General features: G+C 41.9%; 1 long non-coding RNA gene across 3 annotated transcripts in view; it reads left to right on the top strand.

Annotated features, from left to right (window-relative positions):
• Positions 1-20662, top strand: part of LOC123848222 (uncharacterized) — a 105331-nt gene that overhangs the window by 7924 nt on the left and 76745 nt on the right. The window lies entirely within an intron of this gene.

Below are 20662 nucleotides of genomic sequence, written 5' to 3'. Positions count from 1 at the left end.
AACAAAGCCAATTTAAAAAATAATGTTATTTATGGGGCAACTGGGTGGCTCAGTCTTTAAGCATCTGACTCTTGATCTCAGCTCAGGCCTTGATCTCAGGGTTGTGAGTTCGAGCCCCATATTGGGCTCCATGCTGGGTGTGGACCCTACTTAAAAATAATTTTAAAAAATATATATTAATTAAATGGTTAATTTAATGTGGCAAAAAGTGTGATGTTGGTGTGCAAATGACTGGCTTAGAAAGCCTGATCTATCAGCCTTGCAACAAGCATTGGTTAAAGAAGAGGAAACCTACGTTCCAGTTCTGGCTCAACCTATATTCATCCATTCAGTTCTTCATATATTTACCATTGAAAAATTTATTTCAATGTTCATTATGAGCTAGATACTGTAGAATATCCAAATTTGAAATTAACCGTAAGTCTGTGGGGGATGAGTCACTTTACTATAGACTCCTGTTTCCTCAAATGAGGGATTGTAATAAAGTTCATTCTGCTTCTCTAATATTACATAAAATACCACTGAATTTATCAAATAACACTACCAGTGAGTGATAACGGATGCTTCCCATATTTAAGAGTCAACCTGTGATGGTTTGGTTGTGTCTGGCCATCGAGCCCTTGGTAACATGCCTGCCATGTTCTGAAAGCTTTCTCGAGTGATTTATTTTGGGGCCACTCCATTCCAGTTTTTATTATTTTGGGTTTCTATGATTCTCTATACAGAAATCTACCATTATCAATCATTTGGGCTGGGTGCCTGTTCCACGAAATCTTTATAAAACAATCTGCTTTAAAATCAACACTAATCATTGGGCTCTGGGAGCATAAAGGGGATTCTGTTTTAATATGACAAAGTGATTCTTTGAAGGGCATAGGAGTCAGGGTAATAGTGAAACTAATGTTTTGTATGAGAATGCACATGCGTCGCTAGCAATTCCCTAAAATGCAAGTGCTAGTGGATTTTCTTACTTCCAGTATACAGGCATAGTTTTCATAGTCTTCTGTTCCTCTAGTAACTGTTTCATTAAAAATAACCAACTTGGGAGAGCTCCTCTCTCAGACTCTGGGACTTTACATTACCTTTTTTTGTTTTTTTTTTAAAGATTTTATTTATTTATTTATTTGACAGAGAGAGAGAGAGAGAGAGCGCACAAGCAGGGGAGCGGCAGGCAGAGGGAGAGGGAGAAGTAGGCTCCGCACTGACAAGGGAGCCAAATGCGGGGCTCAGTTCCAGGATTCTGGGATCATGACCTGAGCCGAAGGCAGATGCTTAGCCAACTGAGCCACTCAGGCGCCCCTGAGATTTTACATTACTTACAAGCTAACAAGTTAGCCTGTTACGTACTCATGAATGCTGGAAGGAGACATGAGGTGCCTGGTCCAAGTCCAAGGACTTTATTACGCAGAGCTCGCCAGCAGCATGAGCTTCGTGCTGGTTTGCTTCTGTTCTCCATGTCTCCCAAGTCCCACAGTAGAGAGGCCGGGGGCCCAGATGGGTGCCTGCATACACAGTGGGTTACGGTACAGGGAGGAACATTGAGCTCAGGGAATCTATTGCTTTTACAGTTAGTGGAAGCAAGCTTGCTCTTTAACCAGGGAGAGACATTACCTCAACCCTTAAAGTAGCTCTCTGCAGACACACCCCAAGAACTGGTCTGGGTAAAGACCTTGTGTGCTCTTGGCCTACCAGCAAGAACATGTCCTGACGCTCAGGGCTCAATTCGGACTGCCTCTCCCCGCACACCTCTAACTTGAATAATCTTTAGTTCTATGACAAATTCCCATCTTCCTTCCTCCTTCCTCACACAATTATTTTAGGGAAATACTACAAGATATCTGTCTCGTAAAGTGATGGTGGGAGGCCTCAAAGTCGAAGTGGAAGAGAAGCACGCTAGCCAGCATGGAAGAAGCATCAGTGGGAAAGTCAATGGCACAGTAACAAGCATGTTTTTAAAATAAATCAAGTCATATTTTGTAGCTAATTTGGAGTCCTACCCTTTCTTTTTCACTGTTTCACCATACTTTGCAACAATCAGAAGGAAGGACAAACCTGTTGGTAGTTTGTTTTAAAATAATGGTTAAAATGAATAATTTTCAGGATAGTGATACTCATCACAACAAAAGCAGATCAAAGCATCCTCAGTTTGAAGCAGAGATTTGTCCAGGCTCCCTTTCTTCTTTTCTAGTGAAGGCAGAAAACAAGAGAAAGCCTTGCTACTCAGGGATGATGGTTTTGCTTGTGTCCCTGCTCAGAAACATCCTCTATGTCTGGTCTACAGTCTGATGACAACTAATTTAAATCAGTTCAAGTCCTCTTAAAACTGTAGAAGAAATAGGTCCTCAAGTTATGGAAAGAGCCCAGAATGCCTTGTTACTCATCCTTAATGAGAGAATTATGGGTTTTGAGTTTCTTTATGTATGACAGGAAGCAAATTGTAAGAAAATACAATGTAGGTTTCATTTTGGGAGAAAATTGATATGGCCATCAGATGTACTCTAGAGTTCATCCTTCTTACAGAAGTTTCTTCAGAGGTGATCTCTCTGGATCTTTATGTGTCAGGGCATTAATTTCACTTAGAGCATTGTTCCTCCCTTCCAAAGGCTTTTCTGTTGAAATAGATTTTAATATTTTTGTCTAACAAGCATCCCTGGCCACAGCCCAACTCAGAATTTTAACATTTCTTGCAAGTATCTCTGTCGTTCAGTTTTGGATTTGATGTGAAAGTGTATCGTCTGATCTTAACATCACCTCATAAAAGCCACTGGCTCTTGTGCTGCGAGGGGCCATCTATAGGAATGGGAATTATAGGGCTTATCCTAAAGGTCTGTTGGGAAGACAAAATAAAAATAGCTGAGGGAAATTTACCTGGCATGGTGGTCTGTAAGAACTAACTGTATCTAAAACCTCCTATACCTGATTCCTTAAATTCCTTGAGGGCACCAGTTGATCCTCTTCATTAATGTAGCCCCATTGCCAATCCTGGTGCCTACATGTGTGTCCATAAATACAGGTTGAATGAATGAATGAATAAATGTTCTACCACTTTTTCTGTCTTATAAAAAGCAGACGTGGGGTGCCTGGGTGGCTCAGTCGTTAAGCGTCTGCCTTCGGCTCAGGTCATGATCCCGGGGTCCTGGGATCGAGCCCCGAGGGTCCTGGGATCTAGGCCCACATCGGGCTCCCTGCTCTGAGGGAAGTCTACTTCCCCCTCTCCCACTCCCCCTGCTTGTGCTCCTGCTCTTGCTATTTCTCTCTCTCTGTCAAATATATAAATAAAATCTTTAAAAAATAAATAAAAATAAAAAGCAGACGTGTCTGTGCTGCATTAGAGGATGATACTGTATTTCCACAATGTCTTTCCACCTCAGAGCTCATTTGACTTTCTGTCAAAGCACCTCACTGCTCATTATCATATCCCAGTGAGAGGCCAGAATAGCCAAAGAAGTAATTTTCCTTGTGGTTCTAGTCAGGGCTCTTCACACTTTCAGAACATTAGGCACATATGAAACATCACCTATAGTGACAACCAATGTGACCTCATCCCAACATATGCCTCTGACAACTGTCAGCAGATATTCAGAATAAACCTAAAGACACCACGAATGCCATTTTGGGGCCAAGTAGCTAGGGAACTGCGGGTGACTTGATTGCATGTATTCGCTTTGAGATGATACACTAGTGACCTCTAGTGGCAAAATTGATTCAAGATGTTTCTATTTTCACAACAAAAAATTTTACTTCATTACCTCAATCCTATGTTTTCCCTTCATTTAGTAATATTTTCTGTTTGTAGAATAATGTGAATTATGCACAGTGACTTGTATCTGTTAATATCCAAATATTATTTTTGCATTTCATAGAATCACAGAACTTTTGAGCTGAAAGAATGCTCAAAAGGATTTATTGGTTTTATTTCATGATGTGCCGAAAATGAGCCCCAGAGAAATAAAGTGACTTGCCTGAAGTCTTACCTCAGGGGTGGGACTAAAAGTCTAATGAGTCTAAGGATCTTTCCAAACTTCAGAAAACTGCACCCCCAGCTGACCTCTGACCTCGTCAGCATGAGACACTCCCCAAGGGAGAACTACCCAGCTAAGCCCTTCCTGAATCTCTATGCCACAAAAATAGTGAGCAAAATAAAGTGAATGTGGCTTTACAACACTAGGTTTTGGAGTATATCACACAGCAATAATTATCAGAACAAAGAATTTATTTAGGAATTTTTTTGGATTCTACAAAAAATACCTGTTGAAAAAGACAAAGTGATGTATGCTTCTCAAATATTCATAGAACCTCAGTTGATCTATTAACAGGCAATAATAACAGCTCTAATAAATCAAAGAGCTCTTGGTCAAAATGAACACATATTCTAATTGATAGAAATACAAATTCTCCTCCCTTCCTTAGACTTCAGATTTTAAATATGTAAATTTTAAATATTTGGATCAAAATGAGGACATTTCTATCAAATAGAAATTTTACAGAAATTAAAAGCCGGATGTGTTGACAGATTAAATCAACTGCGGCAGCTAAAGGTGAGGGAAGGGTCAAAGATGACTGGTTTTTAGCCTCAGGTTCTAGAAAAATGAGGGTATCTTGTTGCAACTCTACCCTGTGGATTGGTTAGCTTGTGGTGCCTCCAGTCCTTTTTAGCCCAAGATTCTGAGGGAGAACGAAGCCCCCTAAGGTATCCATTGTATGAAATAAATAGTCTCCTTGCATCCGGAAAGGTACTAGTTATAAGCCATTCCTGGGAGTGTTGAGAAAGTAGTCACAAATCCTTTTCTGTGTTCCATGGTTCGTTTCCTGGTTGAGTAAGGCTAAAATTATTTAGCAGAAGATTTCCTTTGGAAAATTGTGAAACCTTTACTTAGTCTACTCACCCTTGTCCTTCGCTGGTCTAGTAAATCACCTCAAAAAAACTGTTTGACTGTGACCACGAAAGTACTGGTTCAAAGTTCTAACTTTGCTAAGTAATTTCCTAGCTCTGAGCTCTCAGACCATTTGATGGCCAAGTTGATTGAATTTCATTGTTTTGCTTTTCTGTTTGTTTTCTCTATAAAGAATTTTCTTGGAGAGATTTTTCTCTTCCATCAGGAACTTTGCCTTCATATAATGATGACTCCAGAATCTAGACCTGGCCGGTTGGTCACACTGTACCACTATGTAGACAATCCAGAATTTCCAAGGCTCTACAGGTCTTGCCTGAAGCGCTGAGTACTTCCCCTTTCCCCCCATTGGGGTTGATGCCCTTTCCCTGCTTTGTAATCCATGGAGGTTGGGAAGGGCTTACCTCGTGGTGACATTTCAATGGGGAGTTCTGGGCATTGAGCAGAACATCTGCAGACTCCTTTAGGTCATTCACCAAGCTGATGAAATTAAAGTTTCTACCGCCTCCCAACCATGTCATTCACCTTTTATATTTTTATTTTTTTTAAGATTTTATTTTTAAGTCATCTCTATACCCAGTGTGGGGCTCGAACTCCCAGCCCTAAGGTCAAGAGTTGCATGCTCTACCAACTGAGCCAGGTGTCCCTATATCTTTATATATTTAAAACTTCATGGAATTTACTGAGGGGGATTATTAGAACTGAGGTGACAGAAAAAGAAAAATAACTGCTCTTTCAGGTAGAACTACAAAGAATTGTGGGTGGATTTTAGCTAACTGCAATACAAAGTTCATATTTTGAGCTTATTTTTTGCATATTAGCAATGAGAATTCTAAAAACTTCAAAAATAATTTGCTTAGTCAGGAATATTAATTATGGAGAACTTTCCATTATATAGCACAAATATTTTCACTATATTTATAAATAGATTTTTTGTGTGTGTACAAAAACCATGTAAGAAAATTGTACCATCTAGTGTCATCTATAATAACAGATCACATTCATTCAGCTTTCACTAGGTGCCACACGCTTTTCACAAGAACTATCTTACTTAGTTCTTACAACACTTTTATGAGGTAGGCGCTTGCTGTCCCCATACTCTGGATGAAGAAGCCAAAGTTAGAGAGCTTAAATAACTTGCCCTGTGTTACCACGGCCACCTGAGCCAGGGTTTGATTACAGAGACTTCAGCTGCAGAGCTTGGGGACTAATCATTACTCAGTGCCGCCTAAAGAAAAGGCATCCTCCATACATGAAAAACAAGAGAAAACAAACAACCCTTAGCAGCAGTGTTTGTATGTGAGCAGTTAAAAACTTAGCAGCAATGATTGCAACTATTGCAAATTATAAGTGCTTAAACCTAAATTTACCTGAGCCACAGACTTCCTTTCCATGTACTTAAAATAATAAAACTGAAACTTTTCAAAAATAATTATTCAACTCAGATTAGTGAGGTATTCCTTTATCTCCAAACATAGGGAGTGTGGTCAGTGTTGTAATTGAGAGGAACAAAAAGTGCAAAGGTCAGGCCATGAGATCAAGATGGAGAATAAAAGGAAGACCTAGAATCTCCTCGTAGATGTGTGAGAGAGAAGATGGGACAGAGGATAGAACAAGGCGTGGAAGGGAAAAACAAGGCCCCAGAGGGCAATCAAGAGAGGATAAAAGGCAAGGTAAAGATAAAGAACAGAGTGGATTAAAAAAATTATGGAAGGGGGCGCCTGTGTGGCTCAGTTGTTAAGTGTCTGCCTTTGGCTCAGGTCATGGTCCCAGGGTCCTGGGATCGAGCCCCGCATCGGGCTCTTTGCTCAGCCGAAAGCCTGCTTCTCCCTCTCCCACTCCCCCTGCTTGTGTTCCCTCTCTTGCTGTGTCTCTCTCAAATGAATAAATAAAATCTTAAAAAAAAAAATTGTGGAGGGAATGAGGAAAAAGGGAGAAAAAGAGAAGGCATGAGGTACAATGAATTAAAGATGCTACTCTGGGGGCACCTGGGTGGCTCAGTTGGTTAGGCGTCTGCCTAAAGCAAGATATAACTGTGCTGAAGGGTGGCACTTATAATTTCTGTCTCATCTTCCCTGCTCTTCTGTGCCCGTGTGTGTCCTTTGCCCTCTGTGTCCTATACTTAAGTTTGCCACTTTCTTTTTTTTTTTTTTTTAAGATTTTATTCATTTATTCGACAGAGAGAGACACAGCGAGAGAGGGGACACAAGCAGGGGGAGTGGGAGAGGGAGAAGCAGGCTTCCCGCTGAGCAAGGAGCCCGATGTGGGACTCGATCCCAGGACCCCGGGACCATGACCTGAGCTGAAGGCAGACGCTTAACGACTGAGCCAGCCAGGCGCCCAAGTTTGCCACTTTCTACATGTTATTTTTCTAAGACAACTTTTTGCGCACATCACTAAAAATGCAAAAGGCAGTTAGTGATGTTTTGATGGATGTCTCTAATCTAGCATTGGTAATTTCACATGCCTTTCAAGATCAGCACTCATGTTAGGATTAATATCTTACTTCTGCATAGTAGGAAAACTCTTCATATTAATCTTATTTTTAAAGAAGAAATTATTGCATAAATATAACGTGGAAATGTAATAACCTACAATCCCTTCATGCTAATAAATACATTTTTCCGAGTTCTCTTCCCATCCTAGTCCATATATATAAATTATCTTCACCTGGCTATAATCACAACATAGATACAATTTTATATTCTACCTTTCTTGTCTAAACATATTCCAATATTGTCAGAGAGCCTCTGGGGCTCCTCTTGCCCTCTGATTCTATGATTACATTTTTGAAACACTGACCTCGTAATATAACTAGGGGACCACATTTCATTTTTCAATAGCTGCAGCATGGGCACCTTATTGCTTCTACCTAGTCAGTATAATGTGGTTATGCTTTCTATCTAGTAACTTCTATCCAGATGCATTGTCATTTGACAAAGGCTTTGAAGTCCCTGAGACCTGGGCTGGAATCCCAGCTCTGCTTTGTATAAGTTACTAACCCTTTCTGAGCCCCACTTTTCAATTTGAAAAATAGGGATTGTATTGATCACAGGGTATTTTTGAGGATTAAATGAGATAATGAATGTGGAGTTCTTGGCATAGTTCCTGGTATGGATTCAGTTCTCAGTAAATGTTTGTTATCATTATTCATCTAGGAGATACATGACTAGTTAGTAAAATGTGGGCTTATTCCAAGTACTTAATTTCATGACTCTCTTGGTTATGAGGAATGGTGGGTTATTTTTTAGATGGTATCACGCATCCAAAGAGTTAACTAGGATTTCTAAAGAAAAAGCATCACCGGAATTGAGAACCTGTAGGAAAACTAGAATGACAGCTGATTAATCCTCTTTCTCAAACACCTGCTTTGGTTTTACTGCCTCCCCCACCAAAAAAAGAAAAAGAAGAAGTAGTTAAAAAACAAAACAAAACTCTTAAAAGATGTAATCGTTGGAACATGACAGAAATATTACACATATAGTTTGCTTTTAAAAAGTGATCAGTTAGCTATGAATTTGCCTAATTCCTTCACAGTCAGATGACTACATACAATGGAAAAAGGATAATGTCCCAACTTACAAAATGAGCCAATAAAGGAGCTACTGTTTGTGTTAATAAACATTCTGCAAAAAACTATTCTTTGAGAAATTCCTTGAAATATAGGCTCTCCCTGGGCAATTGTGTGTTTGGGGATCACACTATATAACAGAGAGAACTTGGCTGAGAAATTTGGTGTTTAGGGGCCAACAGTCACTGCTAACTGTGACTGAGTCTCTCAAATTATATATCAATTATACTTTATTTACAGAAATTCTGGTTTTTTACACCATTTTAAAGCAGAAGCGACAGGATTCCACTGTGTAAGTTGAGCACTATAATAGCACAAAGCTCAAGCTGTTTAAAATTCTAGAATAAAAAAGGATAAGAAACACTGTTGAAAAAGCATCTAAATATTTTTATAAGTGAAGCTTTCTGAAGAGTTATCATGACCTTAGAAAAACCCACTAACCTTGCCATTAAGAAGGAAAATGAAAGCAAAATTTCACATGGATGAACAAATCATAGTAGTCTTTTGTCCCCTGGGGAAAGGTAGTAAGGATTCTCAGGAGGGATAAAAAAGGAAGAATGTGTATTAAAATGCAAGCTTTTTCAAACAGCTTTTACTAACATCTACCAGACATGAGAGTACTACGCACGTGCAGAGCCAAGTACTCTGAGCCAAAGTCATTAAGCTGACAATGAATTGTGTGTGTGGAGAAACAAGGGAACAATGATTAAATGGGGAAGAAAGCCAGTGAGGGCTGAAAAGAAGCGGCTGTTGGCCACGTGCAACCCGGGAAGGCTGGTGGAGGGAAGACCCAGGTCACTGGAACAGAAAGAAAGCAAGGGAGACTCACTGTTCTCCCGAACCATTCATGTGGGCTGCCATGGAGTCCCTTCCGTTTCCAATGTCAAGGATTGAAAATGAATGCTAATGTCTATCTGTGCAAGCAAAACATGTCTTTCTGGAACAGTTTTCACAGTAAGTCTGGTTCTGTGATTGATGTACATATTATTTCCAGTAGGGTCACTTACAGCTCTTGGATCATTGAAAATTTTTATTCCTAGAGTGGAGGAATTCAATGGAAGCTGGTTCATCCAGTTTGTCCTATTCTGTTAGAGTTATCCTCCCTCTCTATACACTTTAGATTCTCTTTGAAGGCCCAAAGAGAACCTTCAAAGTGTTGCTTGAGGGAACTCCAAGGGTCTTTAAGGAAACCAGGCTCTGACCCTCAAATTCTGAACAAGTCAGGCAGGCAGGAGACCTGTAAGAAGAAGTGTGTCCAAAGCTGATCCAACCCTACTGGAGACTTGGTGAGAGGGAGGTTCCGATGTTGGAAAACAGCTACCTCACCCCCTTCTCCACAAGAAAAGGACCAGGGAAAAGTCAGCATCTCACTGGGTCATGAGCTCAGGTCAATAAAATTCACTCCTGATTTTTTTTGAGATTGCCTGTGGATTTGTCTTTAGAAAAAAATTAGCACAATTATGAAGGATTTTGGTATAAACAACATGAAAGATTCTTGCTCCCTTTTTTGTTATTAACCTAATGAAGAATAAAAAAACACATTGCTGATACAAGGCAACCGATGGATGGTTTTGTCTTTTAAAGGAAGAGTCAAAATATTAATACTTCTCCTTTGATGAGAAAATGAGAGAACACTCTAGATTCCTGAAAACACTTAGATACTGTCCTAACACTCTATTTCTTAAGCTTGTTTATTAAAACTAGTTTTTGCATTATGCTAGAGAATTTATTTCAGTTAAGTGGATTTCCTCTGATTGAAGATTTTTTACAGATGGAGCACTTAAAATTTCTAGCAATACATTAGTGACCCCAGAGCCGTGCCACTCTCAGAAGCTACTGAGAAGCAGAGTTAATCTCCTTTTTCTCACTGAATCTCTTATGCTGTCTCTAAGGCATTTTGCTGGGCCAGGGGACATATTCCTAATGCCACTGTCCATATTATCTTCAGCTTACAGGAACAGATATCCCACTCAACCAAGGCCATTATCTCTACTTAAATGGATCCCATATGCCAATTAAGATTTGCTGAAACTTTCTGCCATTGCCGGCAGTGAATACACTTGTTCAATTCTCTTACAAGACCATTTCTACCATGCTAGAGAAGATCTTTCTTCGACATCCCTAAGGGTGCCTGAATCATCTTTTGATTTAATATTCATGGCCAAACTTATTGGAGAGGGTACACAGAGATGACGTAGGGAGAGCTTCACGCTTCCTGACCAGCGCACGTGCAGACGCTTGCCTCATCCTCGTGTACTTATGCGATGATTTCTCCCCTCCTGGACTCTGACCCCCATGCTCTCCTCCCAAGAGGTCCAGTGTAACTAGCTGAGCCATCACCAGAGGCGCAGCCTACACTCAGGAGCGCCGTGCTGGCTCCATTCACCATCAGAAAAGAAAGGCCGGCTCCCTTTTCAGGGACAGAACTCTTGCTATGGCTCAGTGTGTCTCCCAGCTGGAGAGCCACAAGTCTGTTTCCTTCTTTCGCTGTATTATAATGGCGGGTGAGATGAAAAGGAATACAGGCCCTTGATACCTTTTCCTTGGAGTGCTAACTAATGCGGGGCCTCGTGTCTGATCTTCTGCTTGGCTGAGGGGATGGCAGATGGCCTTCTGAAAGCTTTTCAAACCCAGGCTGCTTTCAGCCGGGCATGAGGGGGGTATTGTTACATTTTCCGTAGAGTGGTAGGAAGCGGCACGGAATAAAAGCACACAACAATTGTGCCACTTCTCTGGGAGGCTTATTACAACCTTACAATGAGGACTAATTGGCTGATGCCAAAAGCAGACGCAGAAGCAGCTTTGAATATTATTCAGGAGAGGTTTTGGAGAGTGGAGTCAGGAAGGAGGCTGAGGCACAAAGGAGAACAGTGACGGGACGAACAGTAGTAGCAGGGAGGACGTGAGGGCCAGGACGAAGAGGAAACAGAAGAGCTGTATTATTTTTATCAGAAAAAAACCTCATGCTCTTGTTTACAGTTCGTTCACATCCACCTCCTCCTCCTTCTGTAAGCCTCCTTATCAGGAGGACGTGGCGGGCAGTCCTGGCTCACAGAGCAGCGGCCACAGGACGCTGCCGTTACCATGACAACTGATATGGCCAAATCTTGGAGCCTTTAAAGAAACTTTTGTGTGAGCTCCTTGAAGTGGGCAGAGGAGGAACTAAAATGTACTGAACACTTACTGTATGCCAGGCGAGTTCAAGAAGCTTCCTTTATTATTTCATTTAGTCTTCAAAACAATCCTGGGATCTATTCTTACGATCACTTGGAATGGAGGAAACTGAGACTCAGGGATGTCCAATAACTTGCTTAAAGTCTAACAGGTTCTTGGGATGCCTGGGTGGCTCAGTTGGTTAAGCGACTGCCTTCAGCTCAGGTCATGATCCCGGGGTCCTGGGATCCGGCCCCACATCGGACTCCTTGCTCAGCAGGGAGCCTGCTTCTCCCTCTCCCACTCCCCCTGCTTGTGCTCTCTCTCTCTCTCCCTCTCTCCCTCTCTCTGTGTCAAATAAATGAAAAAATCTAAAAAAAAAAAAAAAAAAAAAAAAAAGGCTAACATTCAAATCCAGGCATTTCTGACTCCAAAGTTCAAGCCTTCCCCCTACACCACCCTGAGCCAATTCTTGAACAGCCAGGTCCTGTCTACTACCTGGCATGTGATATAGTAGGTGCTCAATAAGTGTTTTCTGAAAGCAGCACTAAACTGACCCACTGAGGGAAGGTAGGAAATAAACTCTAAAAAGTATAAATAACTTAGGAGAGCTAATGGTGGGAGATGATTTTCAGCTAGGGACTGTCTAACCGGCCCTCACCCCAAAACACACATACACTCAGTCAGAATTCTTTGGCAAAAACTAATGTGGGAAACAGAAGAAAAATTGTTAAATTTCCTTACTACCTACAGCCCACTGACAAATCTTTGAAACAGGCAGAATGACATTCCTCTAGGGACTCAACTGCCTCCATGTTGACACTTTGCCAAGGTCAAAAGGCAATCCTAGCCCGACCCTCCCCCCACTGCCCTCCCATCCTGTAAGTCTACTTTAACATATAAAAATTCCTTTAGAAATTTCCTTTATCTCTAAACCCTCCCAAGGTACATGTTGGCAATTATCCCCCAAGCATATGGCCCACCAGTATATACCTGAAGGGTCTCATGACTAATGTTTTATTAGATGGTAATAAATGACCTTTTCCCAACAATAGCTAGCCCACTAAAGGTCCTGGAAACCTTGCTTCCAAAATTCCTTAGAGACTTATGTTATCCCTAACCCCCTCCCAACTTGAAAGTATACAATGGGCCACTCCTCATGACCCCAGTGCAACTCTTTCTGCCCACGGGTCCTGTCCCATGGTTTAATAAAACCACCTTTTTGCACCAAAGATGTCTCAAGAATTCTTTCTAGGCTGTCGGCTTCGAACCCTAACATCTTTCCTACATCGAAAATGTATTGTCTATTTTGTGCCAGACACTGTGCTAGGTTCTGGAAGCACAGACATTTTAAAACCCAGGCTCTGTCTTCTAGCAGCTCACAGTCTATTGGGGAGGGCGCATATACATCAAGTACAATATGCTGTGAAAAAATATAGGTAGAGGTAAGCTTGGGGTTCTCAGGAAGGAGAAAGGAAACCTAACTCAGCCTGGGAAGGTCAGAGAAGGCTTCCTAGAGGAGACAGTGCCTCAGTGGGTTCTTAAAGGATGCATAGGAATTAGCTAGGCAAAAGAAGGGTGAGTGGTATTATTCCAGGCAAAGAGAACAGCATGAGCAAAGTCCAGAGGCATGACATAGTGTGTGCATGGAGCATGGTTTCCTACTGAGCCCAAACCATGTGGCAGGAAATGGCACTGAAGAGAAAGCTGGAGCCAAGCAGAGGGAAGCTCTAAATCCCATGCTAAGAGTCTTGGACTTCATCCAGCAGGGGATGTAACACATTGATTGTTCTCTGCAGGGAGAGGGAATGATATGGTCAGTGTGGAGGATTGATTTGAAGGGATAAGAAGTGAAATAGGGAGAACAGTTGGGAGGTTGATGCTGTGGTTTATGTGGGAGATAATGAAGGCCTTGTTCAGGGAAGTGGTGGTAGGGATAGAGAAGGCCAGATTTATTTGAGAAACAGTTTCAAGGTCAAGTGAACAGGAATCAGTGATTGATTGGATTGTGAGAGATGAGAATGGAATGATGACATATGAATTTTCTAGCTTAAGGAACTGGGTGGATGATGGGACCATTCATTAAAATTGTGAGTCAGGAGTATGAGCAGATTTAGGGGTGAGGGTGGGGGAAGATAAGTTCCTTTGACACCTGGGACATATCTAGTTGCCTAGCAAGCAGTTGGATTATGAATTGGAAACTTAGGAAGAGAGATAAAGACAGGTGATATAAAGAATAAAGATTCAAGACCAGAAGTCTGAAAATAGTTTTTTCTGCAGTCACATCTGTCTTGCAGAAGTGTTTTGTTTGGACCTCTGTGATATCGCTTCTAAAATTAGAATTAGGTAAAAACCATGGAAAAATCAGGAAGTTGCACACACACAAAAATCTTTATTTCTGGTGTCTCTTGAAAATTCTGCTTATTTGCATTTCTTTTCTTTCATGGCAACAGTCTAGAAGTGGGAAGCAGCTCTGAATTCTGGGCAGGGCACGTGCTGTCCAGGGAGCCTGAGCCCTCACCTGGCTGGACTCTTGGCCCTGAGGCTCAGCACTGGTTACCATTTTATCAGCACAATTGCTCTGTTGCCTTTCTTACAGTAGAGTTAAGAGCAAAGTAAACTTTTCTTCTTCCTTTATCTCAATTAAAAGTAGTAAATGAAGTCTAGTCGCAGAGGACTATGTGTTTCAAGAAAAATGGTGATAAATGAAGAATGTTCTTATATATTTGATATGCAGACAAAGCGTGTCCTTCTGGAAAGAATTAAAGATAAGACACCATTGTGAAGCCAATTTTATTTTTTTTAAGGATTTTACTTATTTATTTGAGAGAGAGAGAGAGAGCATGAGAGAGAGAGAGATCATGAGCAGGGGAGGAGGGGTAGAGGGGTAGAGAAGCAGACTCCCTGCTGAGCAGGGAGCATGATGTGGGGCTTAATCCCAGGACCCCAGGATCATGACCTCAGTCAAAGGTAGACGCTTAACTGACTGAGCCACCCAGGCACCCTGAAACAAGTTCCCCTGATCTTTAACAAGTGTGCCAAGAATATACAACGGAGAAAGGATAATCTCTTCAATAAATGGTGTCAGGAAAACTGAACTTCCACATGCAAAAGGATAAAATTGGACCCTTACATTACACCATATGCAAAAATCAACTCCAAATGGATTAAAGACTTACATGTAAGACCAGAAGCCATAAAACTTCTAGAAGAAGATATAGGGGAAAAGCTTCGTGATACCGGTTGTGGCAGTAATTTCATGGACATGGCACCAAAGCACAGACAACAAAAGCAAAAATAGACCAATGAAACTACATCAGACTAAAAAGCTTCTGCACAATCAACAATCTAAATAGAGTAAAAAGGCAACCTACAGAATGGGAGAAGGTATTTGCAAATTATATATCTGATAAAGAGTGAACTTCCAAAATATATAAGGAATTCCCACAACTCAATAACGAAACACATTATTAACCCAATTAAAAATGGGCAAAGGACTTGAATAGACATTTCATCAAAGAAGACCTACAAATGGCCAACAGGTCTGTGAAAAGATGCTCAATGTCACTAATCATCAGGGAGATGCAAATCAAAACCATAATGATAAGACAGCTATTATCAAAAAAACACACACACACAAAAGACAACAAGTGTTGGTGGGGAATGTGAAGAAAGTGGTACCCTTTTATCTTGGTGGGAATGTAAAATTGTATAGCTGCTGTGAAAATCAGTATTGAGGTTCCTCAAAAAGTTAAAAATAGGGGCGCCTGCCTGGCTCAGTAAAGCAGGCAACTCTTGATCTCAGGGTCTTAAGTCCAACCCCCACATTGGGCATAGAGATTACTTAAAAAAAAAAAGTTAAAAACAAAAATACCATATGATCCAGCAATTGCACTGCTGGATATTTATCCAAAAGAATTAAAATCAGGATCTTGAAGAGATATTAGCACTCTCATGTTCATTGCTGCATTATTCACAATAGTCAAGATGTGGGAACAACCTAAATGTGCATCAGCAGATGAATGGAGAAATAAAAAAATGTGTATATATATGCAATGGAATATTATTCAGCCTTAGAAAAGAAAGAAATCCTGCAACATGCCACAGCATGAATGAACCTTGTGGACATTACACCAAGTGAAATAAGCCAGTCACAGAAGGACAAATACTGTATGATTCCTTTTATATGAGGTATCTAAAATAGACTCATAGAAGCAAAGAATAAAATGGTGGTTGAAGGGGGCCTGGGGAAAAGGGAAAAGGGGCAGTTGCTAATCAATGGGTATAAAATTTGTTATGTAAGATGAGTAAGTTCTAGAGATCTGATGTATAACGTTGTACCTATAGTTAACAATACTATATTGTGCACTTAAAAATCTGTTAAGAGAGTATATTTCATATTAAGTGCTCTTACCACATTAAAAAACTGAAAAAAAAAGATGCATAATGAAAAACCCAAAAAACTGAAAGAAGGATTGAAATTTCAATAGCCTTTCTTTTTTTTTAGAAATTAAATGAAATAAATGACGATATACCATGAATCATTGCCTGGCCCTACAGTTGTTAGAATTTGCAACCTCTATTGTAGTGTCACTGGTACATAGCATAGGCATGAGGATGAAACTAGGAGGCATGGATGAGCTCATCCAGAGAGCGTGTCTAGAGAGAGAAGAAAAGTAGGCCAAGGGCAGAATCTTAGGGAAACACTTGAGGAAAGGGTTTCCCAAAGGAGCCTGAGAAAGATGAGAGAGGCTGAAGGAGAACCTGAGAAGTGTGATAGCATCAAATCCAGTGAGCAGAAACATGGGAGGGAGGGAGGGAGGGAGGGAGGGAGGGAAGGAAGGAGGAAGGAAGGATAGGAGGGAGGGAGGGAAGGAAGAAAGAAGGAAGGAAGGAAGAAGGAAGGAAGGAGGAAGGAAGGGAGGGAGGAAGGAAGGAAGAAGGAAGGAAGGAAGGAGGAAGGAAGGAAGGAGGAAGGAAGGGAGGGAGGAAGGAAGGAAGGAAGGAAGGAAGGAAGGAAGGAGGAAGGGAGGGAGGGAGGGAGGAAGGAGGAAGGGAGGGAGGGAGGAAGGAAGGAAGGAAGGAAGGAAGGAACGGAGGGAGGGAGGGAGGAAGGAGGAAGGGAGGGAGGGAGGGAGGAAGGAAGGAAGGAAGGAGGAAGGGAGGGAGGAAGGAAGGAAGGAAGGAGGAAGGGAGGGAGGGAGGGAGGAAGGAAGGAAGGAAGGAGGAAGGGAGGGAGGAAGGAAGGAAGGAAGGAGGAAGGGAGGGAGGGAGGGAGGAAGGAAGGAAGGAAGGAGGAAGGAAGGGAGGGAGGAAGGAAGGAAGGAGGAAGGAAGGGAGGGAGGGAGGAAGGAAGGAAGGAAGGAGGAAGGAAGGGAGGGAGGAAGGAAGGAAGGAGGGAGGGAGGGAGGAAGGAAGGAAGGAAGGAGGAAGGAGGGAGGGAGGGAGGAAGGAAGGAAGGAAGGAGGAAGGAAGGAAGAGGGAGGGAGGAAGAAAGGAAGGGAGGGAGGAAGGAAGGAAGGAAGGAAGGAAAGAGGAAGGGAGGGAGGAAGGAAGGAAGGAGGAAGGAAGGATAGGAGGGAGGGAGGGAGGGAAGGAAGAAAGAAGGAAAGGAAGAAGGAAGGAAGGAGGAAGGAAGGATAGGAGGGAGGGAGGGAAGGAAGAAAGAAGGAAGGAAGGAAGAAGGAAGGAAGGAAGGAGGAAGGGAGGGAGGGAGGAAGGAAGAAGGAAGGAAGGAAGGAAGGAAGGAAGGAAGGAAAGAAGGAAGGAAGGAAGGAGGAAGGGGGGGAGGGAGGAAGGAAGGAGGAAGGGGGGGAGGGAGGAAGGGAGGGAGTTGTATGTCTCCAACCCAGCAGGGAGGCCACCCCAGCTGTAGTATAGCTTAGACCAGAGATTCCCACACTACCTTGGTTCCCAATGCCCTTCAGTCTAAGTAATTTTTTCACAGTGCTCCAAGGCCAAGAGCAATACCAGACAATTCCATGTACTAAGTATTTAGGTCCAAATATGTTAAGTCTTTATGTCCTTAAAACTCAGTAATCACTTGAAAAAATACTACCCCTGAAAGAAATTTTAATTTCTTTTTTTATTTCATTCTTAAACAAAATGACTTACTTATGGGATGTGTGCCCCTGTTGGGCACTGTACAACTTCTCCAACCTTCTCAAACTGACACCCTCATTAACTGATCTACATCGATTTTTATACAGAACTTGCTTTTTATCATAGCAACTACAGTAAACCCAGCGTGGAAAGAGATGTCATGGAAAGAAATGTACCTCTATCTCATGTGAAATTGTGAACAGTCTCTAGCTAGCTGTTCTCACAATGTCTGATAGAGGTTGAGATGCCCCACAGAGCCCCATAGGTTTGCTCAGTGCCCTGAGACACCTTGGCACAGAGTTTGGGAACTGTGGGGTTAGACAATATGAGCTGGTCTAGAATCATATCATTTATAACTGCGTTTCTGTGGAGACATTTGGTCTGAAATCCACACAACTAAACTGCAAATGAATTTATGGAGTATGACTGGCTTCTGGGATTTGAATAATTACTGCCACTGCTAGTTTTCATAGCTTTATACTAACTTGGGAAGTAGGATTACCTAAATAAATCTGAAGTTTATGGACTTCAGTGCTCTCCCCAATCTTCCTCTGATTAGAAAAGAAACAAGGTAAAGGGGCGGGGAGGGGGGTGAAAGGAGACAGTGACTGGGTCTAAAGCAGCCACGGTGGGAGTCTGCATGAGAGTACTTGAGGCCTGACCGTGCGCTCAAAGACCATGCATGAGGACCTCCATTACCTAGCCACTCCAAATACCACATGAGGCTCGCCACTGTGAACCTTGGACAAGTCACTTAACCTTTCTGGGCCTCCTCCATATATATATATGTGCGTGTGTGTATGCGCACGTGCACACGCATGTGTGTGTTTATACACAAATATATTAAAAGAAAAGTAAGATACAAATATCATATATTAAAAGAAAAGTAAGAAACTGGACTAAACTTTTTATAATATAAGCAATACCCTTTTAATGATTTCCTCTTATACAGACTCCATGATTTGAATGATGTCTACTAAATAAACTGCATTTATTTCATAATAATTTGTTTTCCTATTTTTATTAACCAAAGGCCAAGAACCTCTTATTAACAATAGCAAACCAGTGCTACCACATCAAATTGATAGCATGATCTCCAGAAGCCAAAAAAACATGGTGCTTCAGTGCATTTCTGTCACAAGTATATGAACAATTTCCATTTGCCATCTTGAAATAGTGAAACAGCCCAAATTAGTACTAGTCCCTCAGCCCACCGCTGGTTACCAGGCTGGACCATCCCATCCCTGAAGGCCCTTTGCAGGCTAAGATTCTGCCTCCTCTAACCAAGGAGGAGGAGGTCACGAGCGGGAGCAAGGAGATGCTAGCACCCCACCCCACCGCTCGGGCCACCACCACTCTCGCGACCAGCCTGGGAGTACTGCTTACCCTGTTCTTCCTGTCCCCGTTTATTCAGTGTTCACACCCACGGGCTCAGACTCTGACGGAGTCCTTCTCAAAACCATTGCCAACAGAGGACAGGACACCTGAATTTAACCCCCACCCTCGTCTGCCTTTGTCTGCACTGCCAGTGTGGGGGTGGCCGAAGATGAGCCCTGGAAGGCAGGTCTGAGGCGATGCCAAGGGCTAGATGAGAGAGAGAGTGGTTTCATAAAGCCTCATTTCCCAGCCACAGCCATGGTCCCGCTTTCAGGCCCAGCCCACGCTACCATCCAGAAAGAATCCTGGATTGAGGTGAATTTAGAGCAGGCAAGCACTCTATATGAATTGCACCCGCCCACAGCATGTACGGCTCCCTCACGCACATGCTCCTCACTCATGGTGCCTTCTAGAAGCTAAGAAACAGGTTTCCCCGGGTCTTTGTTTCCTTCACTGCCTTCTGCAGCCCTGTCATTTGCTAGAACACCCTGGTGGGAGCATGTTCAGGCCAGCGGTATCCCATTTCTTCAACGGCCCCTGTACCTTGTACCTTTCCTCTCCTCATAAAGGCTGAAAATGCTCCTCTTTGATTTCCAAAGCCCCCAGCATGTTGATGCGGTGCCAGGAGGGGGAGCTTAGCTCTGGCTGGCTGGCTGGCGGTTTGTGCTAATTGTCTGGCTGCACTTTAGAAAGAGGCTTTTTGAATCTGAGCATTTAGGGAGAAAGTGGAGAAGCGTGGCTGTATGAAAGAGCAATTGATGTTAAATATTCATGCTCTGCTCTCTGTTAATCAAAATCACTAACCCCCATTGCTTAGCTGCTGTCTTGCTGGCTTCTTGCTATGATTGTGCTAAAGAAACTTGGATACAAAACAATGCCAACAACACACACGCACACGCACACGCACACACACACCCCAAGATGTGGGTGCTTATGGGTTTGAAGTGTTTCCAGTTAACACTGTGCAACTCAGCATTGTCTGTTTTCTCTGGGATGTTGAATGAGCCATAGTTATCCCTCCCATCAGCATTTTAGAATCACTACCCTCCCCTTTTTGCTTCTCTCGTGTTGAGTTCACCAAACTTTGTCCTTGCTTCAAAACAAGGCATTTTCCAAAATAATTCGTATTCTAGTTCATTTTTCAGAGATGATAAAATTATTTTACAAAATAGAGAAGAAATGGACTATAATTGAACAAAATATGTTGATAATACCACAGGTTGTTTTAGTCACAACTTTGAGGTGATAGTTCCTGGCCTTTTGGATATAAACATTTTGTATTTTTGTTTGTTGATTTATTTTAAAAGAAGATATAATACTACCACAGAAACTTTCCAAATAATCACTTAATTTAAAAGGTAAAGAAAAATAGCTCTTAAATAAAAATTTTTTGTTTTATTTTTGTAACTATATTTTTTAAAGTTTTCTATAATGAGTAATGTTTTACCATTATAATAAAAATAATAAGTTATATTTTCTAAAAGCTGAGCAGTTGCTGAATTTTATGTTTCAGAATTCATCAAGTTCTTCCTTACCTATGTCATCTGTAAGAGAAATGTTGATGAAT

Source organism: Mirounga angustirostris, unplaced genomic scaffold, assembly GCF_029215605.1.
Source record: "Mirounga angustirostris isolate CCGP_5_RB_7025 unplaced genomic scaffold, mMirAng1.0.hap1 SCAF_2, whole genome shotgun sequence".
NCBI classification, from domain to species: Eukaryota; Metazoa; Chordata; class Mammalia; order Carnivora; family Phocidae; genus Mirounga; species Mirounga angustirostris.
This window is presented reverse-complemented; position numbering and strand designations above follow the sequence as displayed.